Genomic DNA, 19,371 nt, shown 5'->3' with positions numbered 1-19,371 from the left:
TATATCTGCATACATCTAGCAACTATATCAAGTTTGGTGTCTTTTTCGTATAATTCGAGGATGGAGAATTCATTTCTGTGACTAAACTTTCACTCACCCATACAAAAAAATCGAGAAATTCAAAATTCAAAAAAAAAACTTTACACTTTTTTTTTTGAAAATCCTCTACAAAATTAAAACTACGAGGATTTGCTCTACAAAAAAAATACCTGTCAATAGCCTAGTTATCCTTATATATAGAATAGTAAACTTCTCAATCATTTTTCTTTTATAACTCTGTAAAAAAAAATATTTATGTCGCGCGGCGTACCTGCATTGTAAGAGCAGTATGCAGCTTTTAGGATTTTTAAGTATGTTTTGATGGTTTCTTATAAGTTATTATGCTTCTTTTTGTAGATTACATTAATATATTACTTCTGGACGTGATATATATGCAAATATAAATGAAATATATAAATAATAATAATAAGTGGCAGCACAATTCCAACAAGCCCTCGAGCTTGGTTCTCTCCCACCTTCCTTAACAACTGGTGTCACCTTCCTGCTCTTCAAGTCCGGTAGTACCACGGAAGCAAAAAACTACAGACCCATCACATGCTTGCCTACACTCTACAAGCTCCTTACATCCATTTTGAGAGCAAAAATCAATGCGCACATTGTCGCAAACAATATTTTGGCTTCCGCTCAAAATGGATGTAGGGTTGGGTCCCGTGGTACTAAAGAGCTCCTCCTCATAGACATGACCATATGCCAACAAATCCGGCGGAACAAGGGGGCCCTCTCAGCCGCTTGGATTGACTATAAGAAGGCCTATGATTCGGTGCCTCATTCATGGCTGGGGAGGGACTTAGAGCTGTATAAAGTTGATGCAGCTTTGAGAGCCTTCCTAAGCGCGTGTATGAGGCAGTGGACCACAGTCCTTCGTCAACCAGGAGGCGGGGATGACCGCTCTGGCCCGCAGGATTTTATAAGGATTGAGCGAGGAATCTTTCAGGGTGATAGTCTGAGTCCCCTGTGGTTCTGCCTAGCTCTGAATCTCCTCATGAACCTCACCCTGCTGAAAGATTTGGGACTAGGTTGCCGGCTTCGGAGAGAGGGTGAAGTCATTTCTCACCTTTTGTACATGGATGACCTCAAATTATTTGCACAAAATAGCCAAGACTTGTTGAACCTACTGAAAACTACCGAAGTCTTCAGTAGTGCCATCAACATGGAGTTTGGTGTCGATAAATGTGCGGTTATACATGTAGAGCGGGGGAGGGTTGTAAATTCAACAAATTTACAACTCTCTGAGACAATGGCTTTCAGATCTATCTCTGAATCAGAAACCTATAAATACCTTGGTATGTCACAGTCGTTGGGTATTGAGGACGAGGGTATTAGACGGTCGGTGAAGGAGCGCTTTTTCAGTCGGCTCACAAAAGTCCTTAACAGTTTTTTGTCAGGAGGCAACAAAGTGCGCGCCTTCAACGCCTGGGTAATGCCCCTACTCACATACTCCTTTGGCATACTAAGGTGGACTCAGACCGAACTGGACGCCCTAGATCGGAGGGTCCGATCACTGCTCACCATGCATCGCATGCTACACCCACGCTCGTCAGTTATGAGATTGTACATCCCACGGAAGTGTGGAGGCCGAGGCTTCCTAAACGCCAAGGATCTCCACAACCGCCAGGTGTACAATCTCAGGAATTATTTCCTTAACAACGAGTGTGGGATGCATCGTGTTGTGGTGGCAGTAGACAGGAAGCTCACCCCGCTCTCCTGGGCAAACGAGAACTGGCGCAAACCTGTGGTACTAAGTACTGCGGATCGCAAGGCGGCATGGGAGAGTAAGGTGCTACACGGGCGGTTCTACAAGGCCCTCACGGGACCCGATGTGGACCTGCTCGGGTCGGTGAACTGGTTACGATTCGGGGACCTCTTCGGAGAAAACGAGGGTTTTGCCTGTGCAATTGCGGACGAAGTAATGATGACGAACAACTATCGGAAATATATCCTGAAGGACGGTACGGTCGACATTTGTGGGGCATGCCGCCGTCCCGGAGAGTCACTCAGGCATATCATTTCCGGTTGTTCTCATCTTGCTAACGGCGAGTACTTAAGCCTGACATTGTGATAATAGATCGATCGCAATGTCGGGCCGTGCTCGTTGACATCACCATCCCCCATGATGAGAATCTCGTGAAGGTCGAGAAGGACAAGTCCAGTAAGTACTTGGCTCACGAGATAACCGCCATGTGGGATGTTGATTCGACGATAATTGTCCCGATAGTCGTTTCAGTGAACGGTCTAATAGCGAAGAGTCTCGACCAACATCTTGAGAGACTCTCGCTAGGTGGTTGGATCAAGGGCCAGAAGGCGCCAGATGCAGAAGGCGGTGATCTTGGAAACGGCGCAGATAGTCCGCCAGTTCCTCTCTCTGCGGCCCTGACCACCGGCAGCTTGGGCCTTGCCCCGCTGCTGGCGGCACCCTAGGTTAGGTTTTTTATAATGTGTTTATATGTATTTTTTATTGTTTTGTAAGTGTTTTTATATTTTACTTTTATATTCATATTATAAAAAACCTAACTTAAGATGAAAGATAAATAAAGTGAATAATAATAAAATGCTTTATTGCACACTACAAAAGAAATGTTACAAAAGTATGAACAGGTACAAAAATGTAGGTAACAACAGGCGGACTCATCGCTAAATAGCGATCTCTTCCAGACAACCTTCAGATAGTGAGACGGCGGAAAAGATTCAAGTTAACGGAAGTTAAATAAAGATGTTGGGAACTAATACCAACGGTCCCTGAGCGCGAGCGCCGCTGCACTGCACCGCATTCACCTCCGTTTAGATACCTACACTACACGCAAATTTAGTATAATTTTTATGTATACATAGATAAGTATCTCAAAAGACGTAGAAGATAAAAGGTCACAATAACTAAATAAAAAATTGATCTGTCGTGAAACTATCCAGTAGGTAGACAACTCATTCTGCATAGGATAATCCAATATTCAGTTATATCGTACTTATTGTAAATTCCTTTATTGTTTTAAATATTTACTTTCTGTACCTACTTGCGTTATGCTGAATAATGTTTTGAAGTAAATGCGTGTCTAAACTAAATGCGTGTAGGTATACCTACTTCAGCACGGTCCGCCGTGCGACACAAAACATTTTTTTAAATACAATTATTAGTTAAAAATGGTTGATAAGTTTATTATTCTATATAGTAGAATAACTGGGCTATTCACATGTATTTTTTTTTTAGAGCAGATCCTCATAGTTTTAATTATGTAGAGGATTTTCAAAAAAAAAAGTGTAAAGATTTTTTTTGAATTTTGAATTTCTCGATTTTTTTGTATGGGTGAGTGAAAGTTTAGTCACAGAAATGAATTCTCCATCCTCAAATTATACGAAAAAGACACCAAACTTGATATAGTTGCTAGATGTATGCAGATATAAAATTTAGAGTGAGGCGCGCCGGAGGCACTTTTCCCCCCCCTCCCCTGCCCACCTGCTGGGGGGGACCTCTCGGCAACCGGGCGAAATTAGCTCAGATCACCCCCAGGAACACCTGTTCCAAGCGGTTTGCTTTGTCTCCAAAATGCAAGGTCCCCTTAGAAAACGGGATCTTAGATCTAGTACTATATCTCCAAAACTAAAGGTCTAAAATTTTGAAAAAAATTAACACAAAATAGTTCTTTACCTATAGATAACAGGAATACCTATTAGAAATGTGCAGTCAAGCGTAAGTCGGACTTAATGTACGGAACTCTTGGAACGCGAGTCTGACTCGCACTTGGCCAATTTTTTGTATAGGTACCTGGAAAGTTACCGTCAAATTACTAGCTCGAGTGAAATTCCCAGTACCGGCACGGCACATCACTAGTCGTGACAGTAATATATTGTAACGTGACAAGTTTAATGCAGATAGGATTTCGGATTTATGGTTTTGGTTAGACAGAGAAAATATTTGCTTGAGGCATTCAAACAATAATGCTGCAGTTATAAATGTTTTAGTAGAACCTCGAAAACAGGAATTTCAAAAGAAATTTGTTAATCAAAAACTTTGCTGGCCAGATTTCTTAGGATTCTATAGTTAAAATTATAGTATTTATATATTATTTACGAGGAAATTACTCGTCGAGTATTGATTGGCTTATGAACTAAAAAATATGTAAGAAGAAACTTTTAACTATCTCAAAAATCATGTACCTATTTTTTTTACGAGATATTACTAATATTTTAAATCATGCGTGGAGAAGTTTACTTATATTGCGCCAGACATATAAGTTTGCCGGCCTAGGCCAGCAAAACAATAAGAACTACCCGCCTCGTGTTTATTAAAAGGTCTCGCTCAGTTCTCTCGATTGTAACATAATCATTAATCAGCCCCTTACCTTAAACTTGAAATGAGTAACTCAAAAGTGGAAATGAGGCTCAGTTTTAAAAACAAAAGTTATTATAAATTACAAACGGCTACTCGACATCAAAGAGTCGTAATTCTGAACCCTGTAACCGAGCCACACCGGGCCTGAACACGCTTTTGTAACAGTTAAATTAATAAATATAGAATATTGTCTGCTAAAAAAAAACGCTTAAGGCTCATTTACGATTTACGATTTTAGTTACATTGCAAACCATTGAGGTTACATCAATTCAGCCGACCGATCATATGACGCAATGTAATGAAAGTCGCATGCGAGTTCTCGCACCGTCTAAATGAGCCCTTAGTCATTCGATAACGCTGACTGTAAACATACTTTTGTTGCTGTAAAAATCAAAACCAAAAATCGCCGCCAAAAAACGCTTGAATTGCCTATGGTCTTTTGAGTCTAAGTTTTAATTCCGTATGCGCGAGCTACGAGTATATATGTACCAAAACTATAAATGTTGTAATAAGTAGAAAACCTTCCTCAGTGCTTCCATTAGATTAGCCAGAGTGTAATAAACTAAATCTATTCGCTTGGCTCATGATCGTTTTAACTTTTTAAGCGGTAATATTCTGAAGATGACTGCAGCAGCATTACTGGTGAAACGTTAGGTACTGCTGCGGCGTTGCCTAGAGCAGTATCGAAATTAACTAATAGTGTTATTCATAAACGCATTACTGGCCTGAATTAGCTATGAACAGTTTGTCTTTATCTGTCATTTTGACTTATGTATTTGTAAGAAAGGAATAAAGCATAATTTAACTAACCTCATCACACAAATTAATGCCCTTAACAGGATTTGAACCCACAACCATCGTCGGCTTTATCATAGGCAGGGTTACCCTACCCGTTAGGCCAGATCGGTTGTATTTAGCGGTCGAGCAGCTCAAAGAAAGTCAAAATACTGGCTACAATCGTATCGTTTCCATCGTGACACCAAACTTTTTGATGTTTACGCGTTCACACCAAGTTTTCTAATTTATTCCCCTGCCTTACTTTGCCAATGTTTCATTGTCTAATTTGCCTTTTAAAATTATTTATGCCAGGAAATGTAAAGACTTGTGATTATATAAGTTATAACTTTGTTAAATCAATGTCTTTCGTAAATGTTGGAAATGTTGTAATTAAAGCTACGTAAGTATGGGATTAGTAAATTACAATATAAAGTTTCTGTCACTCAGGATTAAGTTTTGATACTTTGAGAGATTATGCCGAATGTGGGAGCTTATAATAAAATTATGATAATATACTTGGATTTAATGATAATTTTAATCATGTGTAAGGATAATGAGTGTATGTATGTATGTCACTTTATTTCACAATTTAAAGTATCAGGGTGACCGAGCTTTGCTCGGAAAACATATAAAAACTCAAAAATGCGCGTTTTCCCAGACATAAGACCTAGCTAGATCTATTTTTCGCTCCCCAAAACCCTCATATAGCAAATTTTATCGAAATCGTTAGAGCCGTTTCCGAGATTCCCAATATATATATAAATAAATAATATGTATACATAAATATACAAGAATTGCTCTTTTAAAGGTATTAGATAGATAGATAAACAAGTTAACACAAAACAGAAACAACAGAGTAAACGATGAAAGTGTACAAAGGCGAACTTATCCATAATAGAGATCTCTTCCAGCAAACCTTTGAGATAATGAGAGAGAAACAAATAGGTACTAAAAGGCGAAAGACAACTAAAAATGAACATATAAGTATGTTAAAAGCGTGCGACGAAAAATTGTGCGACTTATGCAGCCATATTCAAACTTTAAGATACGTCAAATATAAGATATTGAAACGATATGGATCGGATATGTCAGTGTCAAACAAGTTTCAAAAGTGACGTATTTCTTTGAAGAAACGTCACTTTCGAATATGGCTGTCGAAAAGTCCAGAATCAAAAGGCACTGCTATTAGGTCTACATTTCTCTTTCGGTGAACGGTAGCTTGATAGCACGTGCACATTTCTCGCTTCCCCAGTTGCGACTAAAGGAACTTGTACAATTTGTCACAAGGTAAGCGCTTCAATTTTGGAACGCCTATACATATCTTGAGTATAATAAATCATTGGTATACCTTTTCACTAACAAAGAAGTCCCTGGAAACTAGATAACTAGTAAACCAATTCCCCTCAAAGGGTTACGTTTGCCAAGCGATTTTCGTCCCAAAAACCAGCCTGGATTAGATTTTAAGGGTGTTTTTTGTGTGTGCATTTGACAAAGGCGTATGTTTTTATCTTTAACCTTTCCCGATTCAACAAAAACTTTTGGGGAGTTTCTCTATCGATTCAGACGGGCCAATACCTACGTTTTTACGAAGAAATAGAAATTAATGTTGAGATAATAATATATATTGTCGGTAGACAAGATATATACAGTGGTATTACTAAAATAAATTAAAAACTACCTTAAATCTAATATAGGCCCTTAAGGCATTGTACCAAGGATGCTGGCGACATTTCCTCGCTGTATCGCAATGCTGATAAGTTGTACGAGGTAGCCGCCAGCTCTTCGGTCACCAGTTACGTCAATCAATTTTTTCTTGCTGGTAAAAATTGATCGACCTATATTAAACGACAAAATAAAATCTTTCTTTTAATTAAAACTAGCGACCCGCCCCTGCTTCGCACGGGTTAACAAATTATACATAAAACTTCCTCTTGACTCACTCTATCTATTTTAAACAAATCTCATCAAAATCCGTTGCGTAGTTTTAAAGGTTAAGCATACATAAGGACAGACAGACAGCGGGAAGCGACTTTATTTTATACTATGTAGTGAAGTTAATTTTTTGCATGTTTTAACGTTTTGACTATATTTTATCTGTAGTTTTTGCTGTTAGAGTCTGTGCGGAAAGAGAAGAGCCGTGGAATGTATGGGGCCCAATACATCTCTTTCCGAACACACTCTATAGTTGACTGACACATTATATTGTTACCTACCAACCTATTTACTAACCCCCGTCAAATAGACCCGTCTTTATATGTAAGTTAATATCTATTTACAAAACTTTTTTACGGAATAAAAACCTTTACACTTTCGAGAAGCACATCCAGCCACCAAAAGTCCCGGTACCCAAAATTGCGGTACCGCAACTTTGTTCAACTCCAATTAATTATACCGGATAATGAGCCGATACGAAAGCGGGACGTGAGGGCGATTCCTCATTCTTGCCTCTTGCCACTTTTCATACCGGGGGCGAATTGATCAAAAAGTTTGGGTAACTTTGGCCGTGTTAGGCAAATCTAAGGTTAAACTTTGAGTTGATTGGAAGAGAGTTTTCTTCTTTAGTAATTTACCTTTTGATTCATGGTTACTGTAAATTAAAGAAATTAATTAAAATGTCCAGGGAAGCCACAGATGTAGTGCATAATTTTTTTCCATCGGATTTTCACGAAAAAGAATGTGTAATGCTATTTCAGTCAGTGTCGGTACAAAAAGTACTGTTGACTGAAGTAGCATGACAAATACGAATGTTTCCAAGAAAAGCGGAATGGAAAATACAAAAAGCTGTATTCAGAGGGCCTACCGCGAGCCACGTTCGACGTGTTGCTTCCCTGTCACACTTATATACGAATTTACAAGTGCGATAGAGAGGCAACACGTCGAAAGTGGTTCGCGGTAGGCTTTCAGGAGAAGATGTGGTATCGATGGTTATACGAGTATCTTGCGGTTTAAGAGGAATTTCCTCCCGCGGACGCTCCGGCTGTGGAATGAGCTCCCTTCCGAGGTTTTCCCGAGGGTCTACGATATGGGGTTCTTCAAAAAAGGAGTGTACAGGTTTTTAAAAAAAGGTCGGCAACGCGCATGTAACACCTCTGGAGTTGCAGGCGTCCATAGGCTACGGTGACTGCTTACCATCAGGCGGCCCGTATGCTTGTTTGCCACCTATGTGGTATAAAAAAAAAAATCTTGGAATAGGGTCGGGTCGGCAATAGTGACTAGGATTTTTTCGGCCATCCAAATTATAAAGAAAAGTTTATTATACTCACCTGAAATTTAAATTCAACATACTTTGGTTATTCATATGTCCCCCTGCATTATCAGTCTTTCAATTAATACAGTTATAAAGAAGCTAGTCTAGGTTTAAAAAAAAGGGAAATGAGTCACTGTGTACCGGTACTGGGGTACTGTGACTCTACCCTGTAGTACACAGGGACTCTAACAGTACACAGTGACTCTACTATAGGTATACAAATTAATAAAAAACTATGATATCTAATCAGTCTCGTTTATTTATTTATGTAGGCTTAAACTCTAAGTATAAAACGAAAATTAATTTTGACAATCACATTATTTCTGAATTCAATACCTCCAACAAGACATGACATCATTTCGAGTTTAGTCGCTTTTATATTTTTGCCGGCAATTTTAGATCTTTGAGTATAATGTAAAAATAAGTGGACGATATTCGGAAGATTGCGGGTCACCTCTGGGTGAGATTGGCTCAGGACCGGGATAAGTGGCGTACTGGAAGAGAGGCCTATGCTCAGCAGTGGGCGATAAAAGGCTGATATGATGATGATGAATGTAAACTCTACATAGGTAACCCAACCCCATGACATAAGTTATAATTTTCTCGGTAATAAAATATTAAATGGCGCTAGAAGGCCAATCTAATATATTATTCACACCTCACTCAACATGCGTTCAACTCAATAATATTCAAGAGTATTGTGGAACAGACTAGCCAACTTTGTTACCAAGGCGGGCTTGCCAAAATGGCAGAAAATGACAATCGCTACTTAAATAATCACAGATGGTAGGATCCTAAGTGTAAGGCCTGAGTGGACGCTCATGTTGGGCGTGCAGCGGGGGGCGTGCGGCGTGCATGTTAAACAAATGCAAGCGTATAGGAGCGGCCTTAGTGCACGCTGCTCACATCACGCGTGAGCCCACAGCCACGCTGCACGCCCCGCCGAACGCTCCGCTCCGAGCGTCCACTCAGGCCTTACACTTATAAATGTGATATACGCGTGCGTCCATGCGGGACAAAACATAGGCAATGCGACACTATGATTGGTCGAATTTATTTGTTGCCCACCATAATCCATACTAATTTATGGTGGGGAATTAAAAAAAATGTGAAACTGTGACAAGGACAAACAATAATAGCGCTTTCGCTGCTACTCCTACTGAAAGATACATAAGACTATCCCGTTCGGTCATTTCCCCCCATGCTGCATGCTAGATTCATGAAAATTAATGATTGGAAATAGTCACGTGACCTTCGTAGTGTCTGTCGTCCAGTACAGATATGATGGTCATTCTTGTCTACGTGACAGCGTGATAAAACGGTGTCCGTCACTTTCTAACCCGCGGTGTTCAAAAGTGACAGTTATATTATCATTTGGATAATGCCATCCATAATACGCCTGCAGTACCCCTAGTGTACATTTTATTCTATAGCGTGACGTGACGTACGCGTTTGCGTTAAGTGTCATTTTGTATGGGATTTTGAGTTTCTAAAACTTCTCGCTTGGCGCGCTGTTCAAAATCCTATACAAAAATAGACATAACGCAAAAGCGAACGTCGTCACGCTATCGAAAGAAATTTTCACTAGGGGTTCTGAGCCCGTACCATGAGTCACTGACAGTGTCAAAACTTACATATACGCTAACGTGTACGTAATTTACTTTCTATACATCTCGCTCGCACTAATATGCGAGTACGAGCGAGATGCATAGAAAGCAAGTTATGTTCTCGATAGCGTTTATGTCAGTGCCAAACTGGTGGTGGCCACACTGGTACCACTATTCACGAAATATTATGTCCCTTCTGTCCATAGCTAATCAGCAGTTATAGTTCAATAATTCAGTAGATTCTAACCAGCTTGCGTTGGCAGACATATACGGACAATGGCCAAGATGATATATCGACTATAACATATTTATAGCACTATTCTGTGATTATAATATTTATATCAAGCTAGAGAATATTGTATTAACGTCAATTTAAAAGTGGAAAAATTACTGTCTCACTTTGGTGGAAAGATTTGCTGGCAATGGATGAGGTCTTGGTGGCTCAGATGGCAGAGCGCTGGAGCGTCGATCCAGAGGCCGTGAGTTCAAGTCTCAACCAAGACAGTAAATTTTCACTTTTAAATTTATTCTAAGCTTAATAGCATCGTACGCAGACGTTTCTGCTTGTTAAAAATTAAAATTGAATTAACGTCCTTAATGGATCAATTTTGTATTGCACACAAAGGTCTTCACCTTTACAATTTTCAATAACACTCATTTATTACAATATTACAAATAAAATAGAAAAACACTTAGAAAATCTTAAAATTAAACAACTTGACTTAATAACACTTGAATCGATATTAAACACTACCACTAATTAATCACTAGCACTTGACTAGTATGTTTTTGCCCCCGAAAAACTGTGCTATGATGTTGATAGTGACGCGTAGTCTTACTATGTTCCATATTGTAGTTGAGGTGTTGTAATATACATATGTAGGTATTCTCATTGTACAGTCAGCAGCAGAAGTTACTAAGCGAGCGAGGTGTTCAAAATTACCTTGACGCTCTTATTCTCTTAACAATAAATTCGCGTCAAGATCATTTTGAACACCTCGCCCGCTTAGCAATTTCTGCTGCTGACTGTACCTTCGTAAACTACAGAATATCAAATCGATATCAGTTACAGTAAAATACTAATTATTTCGAGTGACGGTGTATTGTTTTGCCTAGGCTACTGTAAATAGCGCTCGACTTGCACCGATTGTTCGAAACAAATGTCACAGGAAAAAGTTAGCAGTGTCATTTATTTTTTGAAGTGAAAACTTCTTTAGCGGCGCTGGGCACTTTTTGAGGTGGGGAAAAAATGATAAACTCGGGACAGCGTAAGGCGATCACGTGACCGTAAGGGGCGTAAGGCGATCACGTGACCGTAAGCCCCGTAAGGTGGCCACTCATAATTTAAATGGCATTTAAATCAATAAAGAAAAACTCAATGTTATTTATAATATTTAAAACTTTCGCGTTTTGAACACATATTTACTCACATTTATAGACGGGTCTAACGCGAAATTTATTCAATTACCTTTATATACCGACGTTTCGACACAGGTTTCACTGGACATGGTCGCGGCTAACTGATGTCCCAGCAAAATGTCAAAACAGAGATTTTGTGCAATGTTATTTGACATTTATGTTGCGGACTCCTTTTCAAGACTCTTTACCTATGTTCAAATAATTTGACGTTGTCATGGCAGTATGTAAATAAACATGTCAATGAAAAAGTGTGATCTTATTTGAGAATGATAATAATATATAATAAATAAATAGAATACCCCCGCTAAACGTATGTATCGTGTTACCGGGCGTCGGTAACATAGTGAGGTGAGTTTTCACTTCTATCGGCACTCCCGGAGTGCAACCGTTGTTGTCGCTTGTTTTTAAATATTAAGTTTCTAGAAACTTTCTGCATGGAAAAGCTAAGCTGTGGAATGAACTATCGTCCGTGGTATTTCCGGAGCGATACGAAATTCAACCGAATTGAATAAAACGGCGCAGGATCGGGAAAAACCGGCCAAGTGCGAGTCGGACTCACGCACGGAGGGTTCCGCACCATCAACAAAAAATAGAGCAAAACAAGCAAAAAAACAAGAAAAAAAACGGTCACCCATCCAAATACTGACCCCGCCCGACGTTGCTTAACTTCGGTCAAAAATCACGTTTGTTGTATGGAAGCCCCACTTAAATCTTTATTTTATTCTGTTTTTAGTATTTGTTGTTATAGCGGCAACAGAAATACATCATCTGTGAAAATTTCAACTGTCTAGCTATCACGGTTCGTGAGATACAGCCTGGTGACAGACGGACAGACGGACGGACGGACGGACGGACAGCGGAGTCTTAGTAATAGGGTCCCGTTTTTACCCTTTGGGTACGGAACCCTAAAAATGGTGTGCTCTCTTTTCGGGGGCCAAGATCCTCTTTGGGTCGCTGAGCCGTAATAGTTAGTTTTAGTTAGTTGAATAAAATACAACAAGATTAAAAACTTCCTTGGCTATAATTTTGTATGGTGGGCGGCACGAGGTTAAAGGCTGGCAACGCACTCGCAACCCCTCTGGTGTTGCAGTTGTCCATGGACGACGGTCATTGCTTACTATCATGCGATTCGTTTGCTCATTTGCCTTGAATATCATTAAAAAGATAAATAAATGGTGACATAGTCCGCTGACGGACAGATGCTAATGCTACAAAAAAAAATTCACCACACCAGGGCCCGTTCATGAAAAGCTTGTAACTTGTAATACAAGTGGAAGTCCCTTCCTAACAAAAGCTGTCAAAAAGTGACAGCTGCTAAAAGGCTCTTTTGATTGTCCAAAAACAATTTTGGAATCTTTTACTTGCGCGGGTCTCAATATTAGCACGTGAGGTTAAACAACAACTTTACCCCCTTGTAAAACAAAAAACTATTATTAATACTCGTACCTTTATTAATATTAGGTAGGTATTATGTATTTTTACGTACGTACGGGATTTTTTTTTCAACTAAATAAAAGTCTTGGTTCAAAATTGTATTCCACAATAGTCATTTGTCCAATCGACGTTTCGTGCCAACGTAAACCGCTTAACAGTTCAAAACCTCAACAAATCAGCAACAATCAATACTGTTATAACTTTACTATGCCAATGATGACAATAAGCAGAGTATTGAATACCAATTTTCCATCTTAAAAACGTCGTATCTGCCATCTCTTTATATACAAAAATAAACTTTACAGTTATAGCTATAAGGTTGCAATTTCAGTGAAATCTAAATGAGATGTAACATTATTTCAGGACAAGTTTCCACTGGACAGCACAATATGCATTGTCACATTATGAAGAACGCGGACTGCATATAACTTTCCGAGTGAATGAATGGGTGAGTGAATGACAATTTTGATCTGAAATGAACATTTACAAACGTTGTTTTCAATAGTGTTGGCTAGGTTGTAAATAAGCATTTCAGTGTACCTATTCACTCTGTTGTTCGTATTTTTTCTATTAAAACTGACTTCTATTTGAATATGGCTTATTTTGGTAAAGGAAAAAACTATACAGAAAATTGCAGGTATTACAATTTTTTATATTAAAGAAAACATGAAAAAAGTCACCGCTTCGGACAAAACTTAAACTTGCTTAACTAAGACAAAACTTAAAATATTTCCATTCCTTCCATTAATTGTTGTTGGTAAATATTAAATCAAATTTAACTGTTTTAATGTTTTAATGCAATATAACTGCAATAATTACATTACCAATTGCAATAACCTTTCGCACTATTCCAACAAATCACGCAAACAACAGAATTCGGCCATATTCCCCAGTAATAATTTATCCAATAGCAATGTAGCCATAATGGCGGGAATCGGTACATTGCAGCAATAATCGAAATTTGGACAATCGACTTTGTTCGATTTATTTAGGTATTTCCGGTTTCGTCTAGAATCTTGATATTTTATTAAATTGAATTGAATTATTAGGATAGGCCGTTATTAACAGCATTAGCTCAATAATTCAAAGAGCGTTACAATTGCAGATACCGTGGAGAAAGACTACAAATGTCATTTCGCTCACTCAGTCACTCACTCATCCGTCATTTGGTCACTTACTCGCTCACCCACCTGGTCACTCAGTCATTCACTCGCTTACTTTTCTGTGCCTTAATCCTTGTAAAATAGGGTTGAGTCGAGGCGCCTCTCTTAAAATAAATTATAAATTATTTCGCACCGTGCACGAAATAAAGCACCAGATAATTATTAGAAAAATATAGATAGCAGTTATTTTTAAATACTATTTCTATTTAATAAATTGGATTGAAACATAAAAAGTAGGCGAGTTGACCGTGACATCACTACACACGTTTTCATATAAATTCCATATTAGAAAATCGTTTTGACAGTTCTAAAAAAGACGCTGATTTGACTAGTAGGAAAGTAGCCAATTGCAGATACCGTGGAGAAATACTACAAATCTCACTCACTCACTCGGTCACTCACTCAGTCCGTCATTCGCTCACTTACTCGCCTACTCACCTGGTCACTCACTCAGTCATTCACTCACTTGTATGTGCCTTAAATGCTTCTAAAATCGGGTTGAGTTGAAACGCCCCCTAGGTGGTTGTTAATAGCGTGTTATTTACGGCGGCACGAGGCGCGATCAGTTCAATAATTCAAAGAGCGATACAATTGGGTACTTTCCTCTTCTAAAAATAAATTATTTCACACCGTGCACGAAATAAAGCACCAGATAATTATTAGAAAAATATAGATAGCAGTTATTTTTAAATAGGTACTAATTTCTATTTAATAAATTGGATTGAAACATAAAAAGTAGGTGAGTTGACCGTGGCGTCACTACACACGTTTTCATATAAATTCCATATTAGAAAATCGTTTTGACAGTTCTAAAAAAGACGCTGATTTGACTAGTAGGAATGTAGCCAATTGCAGATACCGTGGAGAAATACTACAAATCTCACTCTCACTCACTCAGTCCGTCATTCGGTCACTCACTCGCTCACTCAGTCATTCACTCACTTACTTTTATGTGCCCTAAATGCTTCTAAAATCGGGTTGAGTTGAAACGCCCCCTAGGTGGTTGTTAACATCGTGTTATTTACGGCGGCGCGACGCGCGATCAGCTCAATAATTCAGAGCGAACTGTACAAGCGGTGAAATACTATAAACGGTTTAAACTGCTGTAGTGTAGGCCACTTTAGATACTAAAGTGTCATTCTATGGAACTTTCTAACTATGTAAACAAAAGTCACTAGTAAATTCATAACATCTCGGAGCCCGCGAGCTTTGCTAAGAAAACATATAAAAACTCAAAAATTTGCGTTTTTCCAGAGATAAGACCTAGCTAGATCGATTTTTCGCCCCCGAAAACCATGGGGGGCGATAGCTAATTTCATCGAAATCGTTACAGCCGTTTTCGAGATCCCCAAAAGATATATAGGTATATAAATAAATAAATAAACAAGAATTGCTCGTTTAAAGGTATAAGATTTTTTGACAGTTTCAATATGGCGGTTTGTTTACATAGTTATTAGCAAGTTCCATAGAATGACACTTTACCGTAGAACATTGAGATATATTACTATAGATAAGCCATACCAAACTATGAAATGGTCGCAATCGCAACCTGTACCACGCGAACAAAATGTCGTAAGCACCGTAAAATTCATGGCGCTTACGCGTTTAGGTCGTGAGACTCACGCAGCGCTCCGCTTCTATGGTTTGTTGTCAAAACAACATCAACTCATGGCGGACAATACTGGTTCTGTACGCCGGTTCTATACGTAGTAATAATAGTTCAATCCCGTAGAACCACCCAACTATAAATAGTCCAAAAGTTTCCAACTATGGACTATAGTTCAAAACTAACTTTAATATCTTTATCGAGGTGTGAACAATATTTTGCTATTGCTGTTTTAATGCAAAATATTATCTTAAATCCAAAAAGTAACTTACTCAACACCAACTCGCGCTTGACCGGTAAAAAAAAATGGCTAAATAAACCTTGAACCTTTTTAACTCGCGTTTCAATAACGTAGTTTTCCAATTAGAAAATTGTTTTCCACCGAGCGACGAGAAAATTGGCCGGTTCTGGGTCAAGCTTGCAGGCTTATCTTTAACGTTTCTTCAGTTTCGAGGGGTGGGTGTAATAACGTGAATTAGTTCACACTGACGCTCAATTCGGCGTTTTTAGGATTCCGTACCTTAAAAAAGAACCTTGTAAACCCACTAATAGAGCTACACTTCCAAAAAAAACTTAAATCTAGGTATATCTAGTGTACTTGGTCAAAGTCGGGTGGCGAGATTCGACAATAATGTTAAATTTTACCCCCCACGCAAAACAAGAACGCAAACGCAATACGTTTGACGCAAATGTCTGTCTGTAACATTGTAGCTCTCAAACGGATGGATCGATTTCGATGCGGTGTTTTACTTAACACCCGAGATTTCTTGCATCGGTTCTTAAGATAAGTTCGGTAAGATGTTAATCTTTGGTAATAATAGATTCAGCAGTTTGAAGAGTACCTTTTAGCTTTTTTCCAAAACGATGTTAGTTGGCATAATTGCGAAAGGGGATTTTAATTTTTTTTTATTAATAGTTAATGATACCAAGTAAATTGCTTTATTTTGGTTTTATATTCCTTTTTTGTATTGATTTTAACCTTTTAATTCACTCCCATACCTACAGATCCGATCGTCTTGACAGCGCGCCTAATCATAAAACAATTAAATATTGAACTCATGTGAATTGACACAAAAACAAACATACGTACACCTACCTACTTACATACAAACATACATCACTCTACTGTTATCGACATAATGATCCCCATACACGCGTAGTACAATGCAAAAAGACATTCACACAGACCCGTTATTTTATATACAGAGACCAGTTAATGCTTAAGACTGGTCAATTCTATTCATAGTCGTGTAATTATTGACTCAGATCCATATATTTTGCTCCGCTTTTGTAGAATTTTGAAGTGACAACGGCATCCTGGTCTAGTCGGACCCCTGCCTACGAAGCTGAAGGTCTGGGGTTCAAATCCTGGTAAGGGCATTTATTTGTGTGTTCATCAAAGACATTTTGTCCTGTGTTATGGATGTTTCCATTTAAGTATATTATCGACTATATATTATGGGTAATATAATGTATTGTAATGTATTGTGGGCAATACAAGCGTTATAGAGCTTACTATGGGGCGAGGTTGGATTTGTTTATGATGGTCCTCGTAAACCTTATATAAGTGGTAAATTCAATATTCGCGCTGCGATACTGCTGCAGCAATGCTGTTGACGGCATTAACAATACATCTTAAAAAGGATATTACACGACAAACTTACAATATGTAATTATATCAATACATTTACATTTGACGTTTCGGACAGTAAGGGTAACATTCCATTTCTGACCGCAGCTGCACTGTACCACCAATACACAGCACAGTACCAGTGTACTGAACGCGTCGCTGTTACTGTCAATTTCCATAGTAAAATGAACAGTAGTGCAGCTGCGGTTGGAAATGGACTGTCACCTTAATGCATTTGACAGCATTAAGGATGACTCACGTTAGACCGGGCCGCGTCCGGGCCGGAGCTTCCGGGGCTTAGGTACTTTTCTATGACAGATGACAGGTGATCAGGTGATGCTTTCCATAGAAAACGAAGCTCCGGCCCGGACAAATCCCAGTCTAACGTGAGTCATCCTTTACTGCAACTGCAGTAGTGACGCTGGTGCAGTCTGTTCCGAACGGTATCTTTACGGCAACAGGAAAAATAATGCACAGCATTATAATTATACAAACTATCAGTCTTTACTTTATACATGTCTGTGGGTTACGTTAGCTATTTAGTACATCATTACTCAGTCAACAAAGAGCAAGTAAGTCTGAATGGGCCTTTATTGGACTTACAATAATGGATTTGAAGGGTTGAATTGATTTGATTGTTATAATGGCGTTCGAAATGTATATACAATTACTTACATGTACGTACCTACATGTTTATTAGTAAAGAGTTATTGATTGTGAATTATTGTTTCCTGAAGGATCAGCAACGTGCGTGTGACGACGCTATAATTACTGCATTCCTGTGGGAAACTTTAAAAAGGTACCTAATTACAGTAATTACTTATATCAAGATAAATAATTATTATAATAAGATAATAATTTGCCACTATAATGGGGTTGGCAACTGTCTAAGGTTTGCATAGATGGCGCCATCATAGGTTGCCCCTTTTTCTATGAGATTTGGCTTAAAGGGCTGACATCCAGGGCATTAAAAAACAAAAATTCTAGAGATTGACAGGGTAAGCTATGATGGCGCCATCTGCTAAATACTTCGACCGGTCAACCCCATTATAGGCGTCCGTTGGCTGCGGTGTCCGTTTATCTTCATACGGGCAATACGCTTGTTTGCTATCGTCGTAAGCAAAAAGCCCATAAAAAGTAATGATTAAAATTATGATTACTTACTGCAAATCTACCTCTACCCATGATATATAACTCAAGATAAGTGTCAAGTATAATTTAATAACCCGTACCTAACCCATAAGGTTCAAAATCCCGTGCGCTATGTTAATTGTTTCGTTAAAATTAACCTGAAGAGAGCGCAACGATTCGAGGGAAATTTGCCTTTATTGCATAAAGTCTATTATGCCGCGTTTTATAGGGTTATGCACTGTGGAGTATAATGCAAATTAATGCCTCGTGTGAGACGCTCAGTTTCAGCGGTAGGGTTGTCACTCGTGACGAAATTAAGGTATAATTTTTTTTTAATTTCAACACGTTTACGGGTTCACCCGTGATGGTTGGCGGAAAAAAGGGGAGGCCTTTGCCCAGCAGTGGGAAATAAAAAAAAGCGGCCAAGTGCGAGTCGGACTCGCCCATGAAGGGTTCCGTATTTAGGCGATTTAAGACGTATAAAAAAAACTACTTACTAGATCTCGTTCAAACCAATTTTCGGTGGAAGTTTACATGGTAATGTACATCATATATTTTTTTTAGTTTTATCATTCTCTTATTTTAGAAGTTACGGGGGGGGGACACACATTTTACCACTTTGGAAGTGTCTCTCGCGCAAACTATTCAGTTTAGAAAAAAATGATATTAGAAACCTCAATATCATTTTTGAAGACCTATCCATAGATATCCCACACGTATGGGTTTGATGAAAAAAAAATTTTTGAGTTTCAGTTCGAAGTATGGGGAACCCCAAAAATTTATTGTTTTTTTTCTATTTTTGTGTGAAAATCTTAATGCGGTTCACAGAATACATCTACTTACCAAGTTGCAACAGTATAGTTCTTATAGTTTCGGAGAAAAGTGGCTGTGACATACGGACGGACAGACAGACGGACAGACAGACATGACGAATCTATAAGGGTTCCGTTTTTTGCCATTTGGCTACGGAACC

At 38.7% G+C, this 19,371-nt stretch overlaps 2 long non-coding RNA genes and 1 other non-coding gene across 3 annotated transcripts in view; 2 read left to right on the top strand and 1 right to left on the bottom strand.

The window, feature by feature from the left end:
• The window catches only part of LOC134658875 (uncharacterized), a 397,606-nt gene extending 378,696 nt beyond the window's left edge, over positions 1–18,910 (top strand). Inside the window, exon 3 of the long non-coding RNA XR_010097752.1 lies at positions 18,874–18,910. This is a non-coding gene — a long non-coding RNA (uncharacterized LOC134658875). The remainder of the gene's footprint in view (positions 1–18,873) is intronic.
• The window catches only part of LOC134658889 (uncharacterized), a 582,766-nt gene that overhangs the window by 380,108 nt on the left and 183,287 nt on the right, over positions 1–19,371 (bottom strand). The gene's annotated exons all lie outside the window — the stretch shown is intronic.
• Positions 10,447–10,519, top strand: Trnad-guc (transfer RNA aspartic acid (anticodon GUC)). Its single transcript has one exon. It is a non-coding gene; the product is annotated as a tRNA-Asp (tRNA).

This window comes from Cydia amplana, chromosome 23, assembly GCF_948474715.1.
Source record: "Cydia amplana chromosome 23, ilCydAmpl1.1, whole genome shotgun sequence".
Taxonomy (NCBI): Eukaryota; Metazoa; Arthropoda; class Insecta; order Lepidoptera; family Tortricidae; genus Cydia; species Cydia amplana.
Note: the sequence above shows the minus strand (reverse complement) of the source record. Positions and strands in the feature narration are given on the sequence as shown.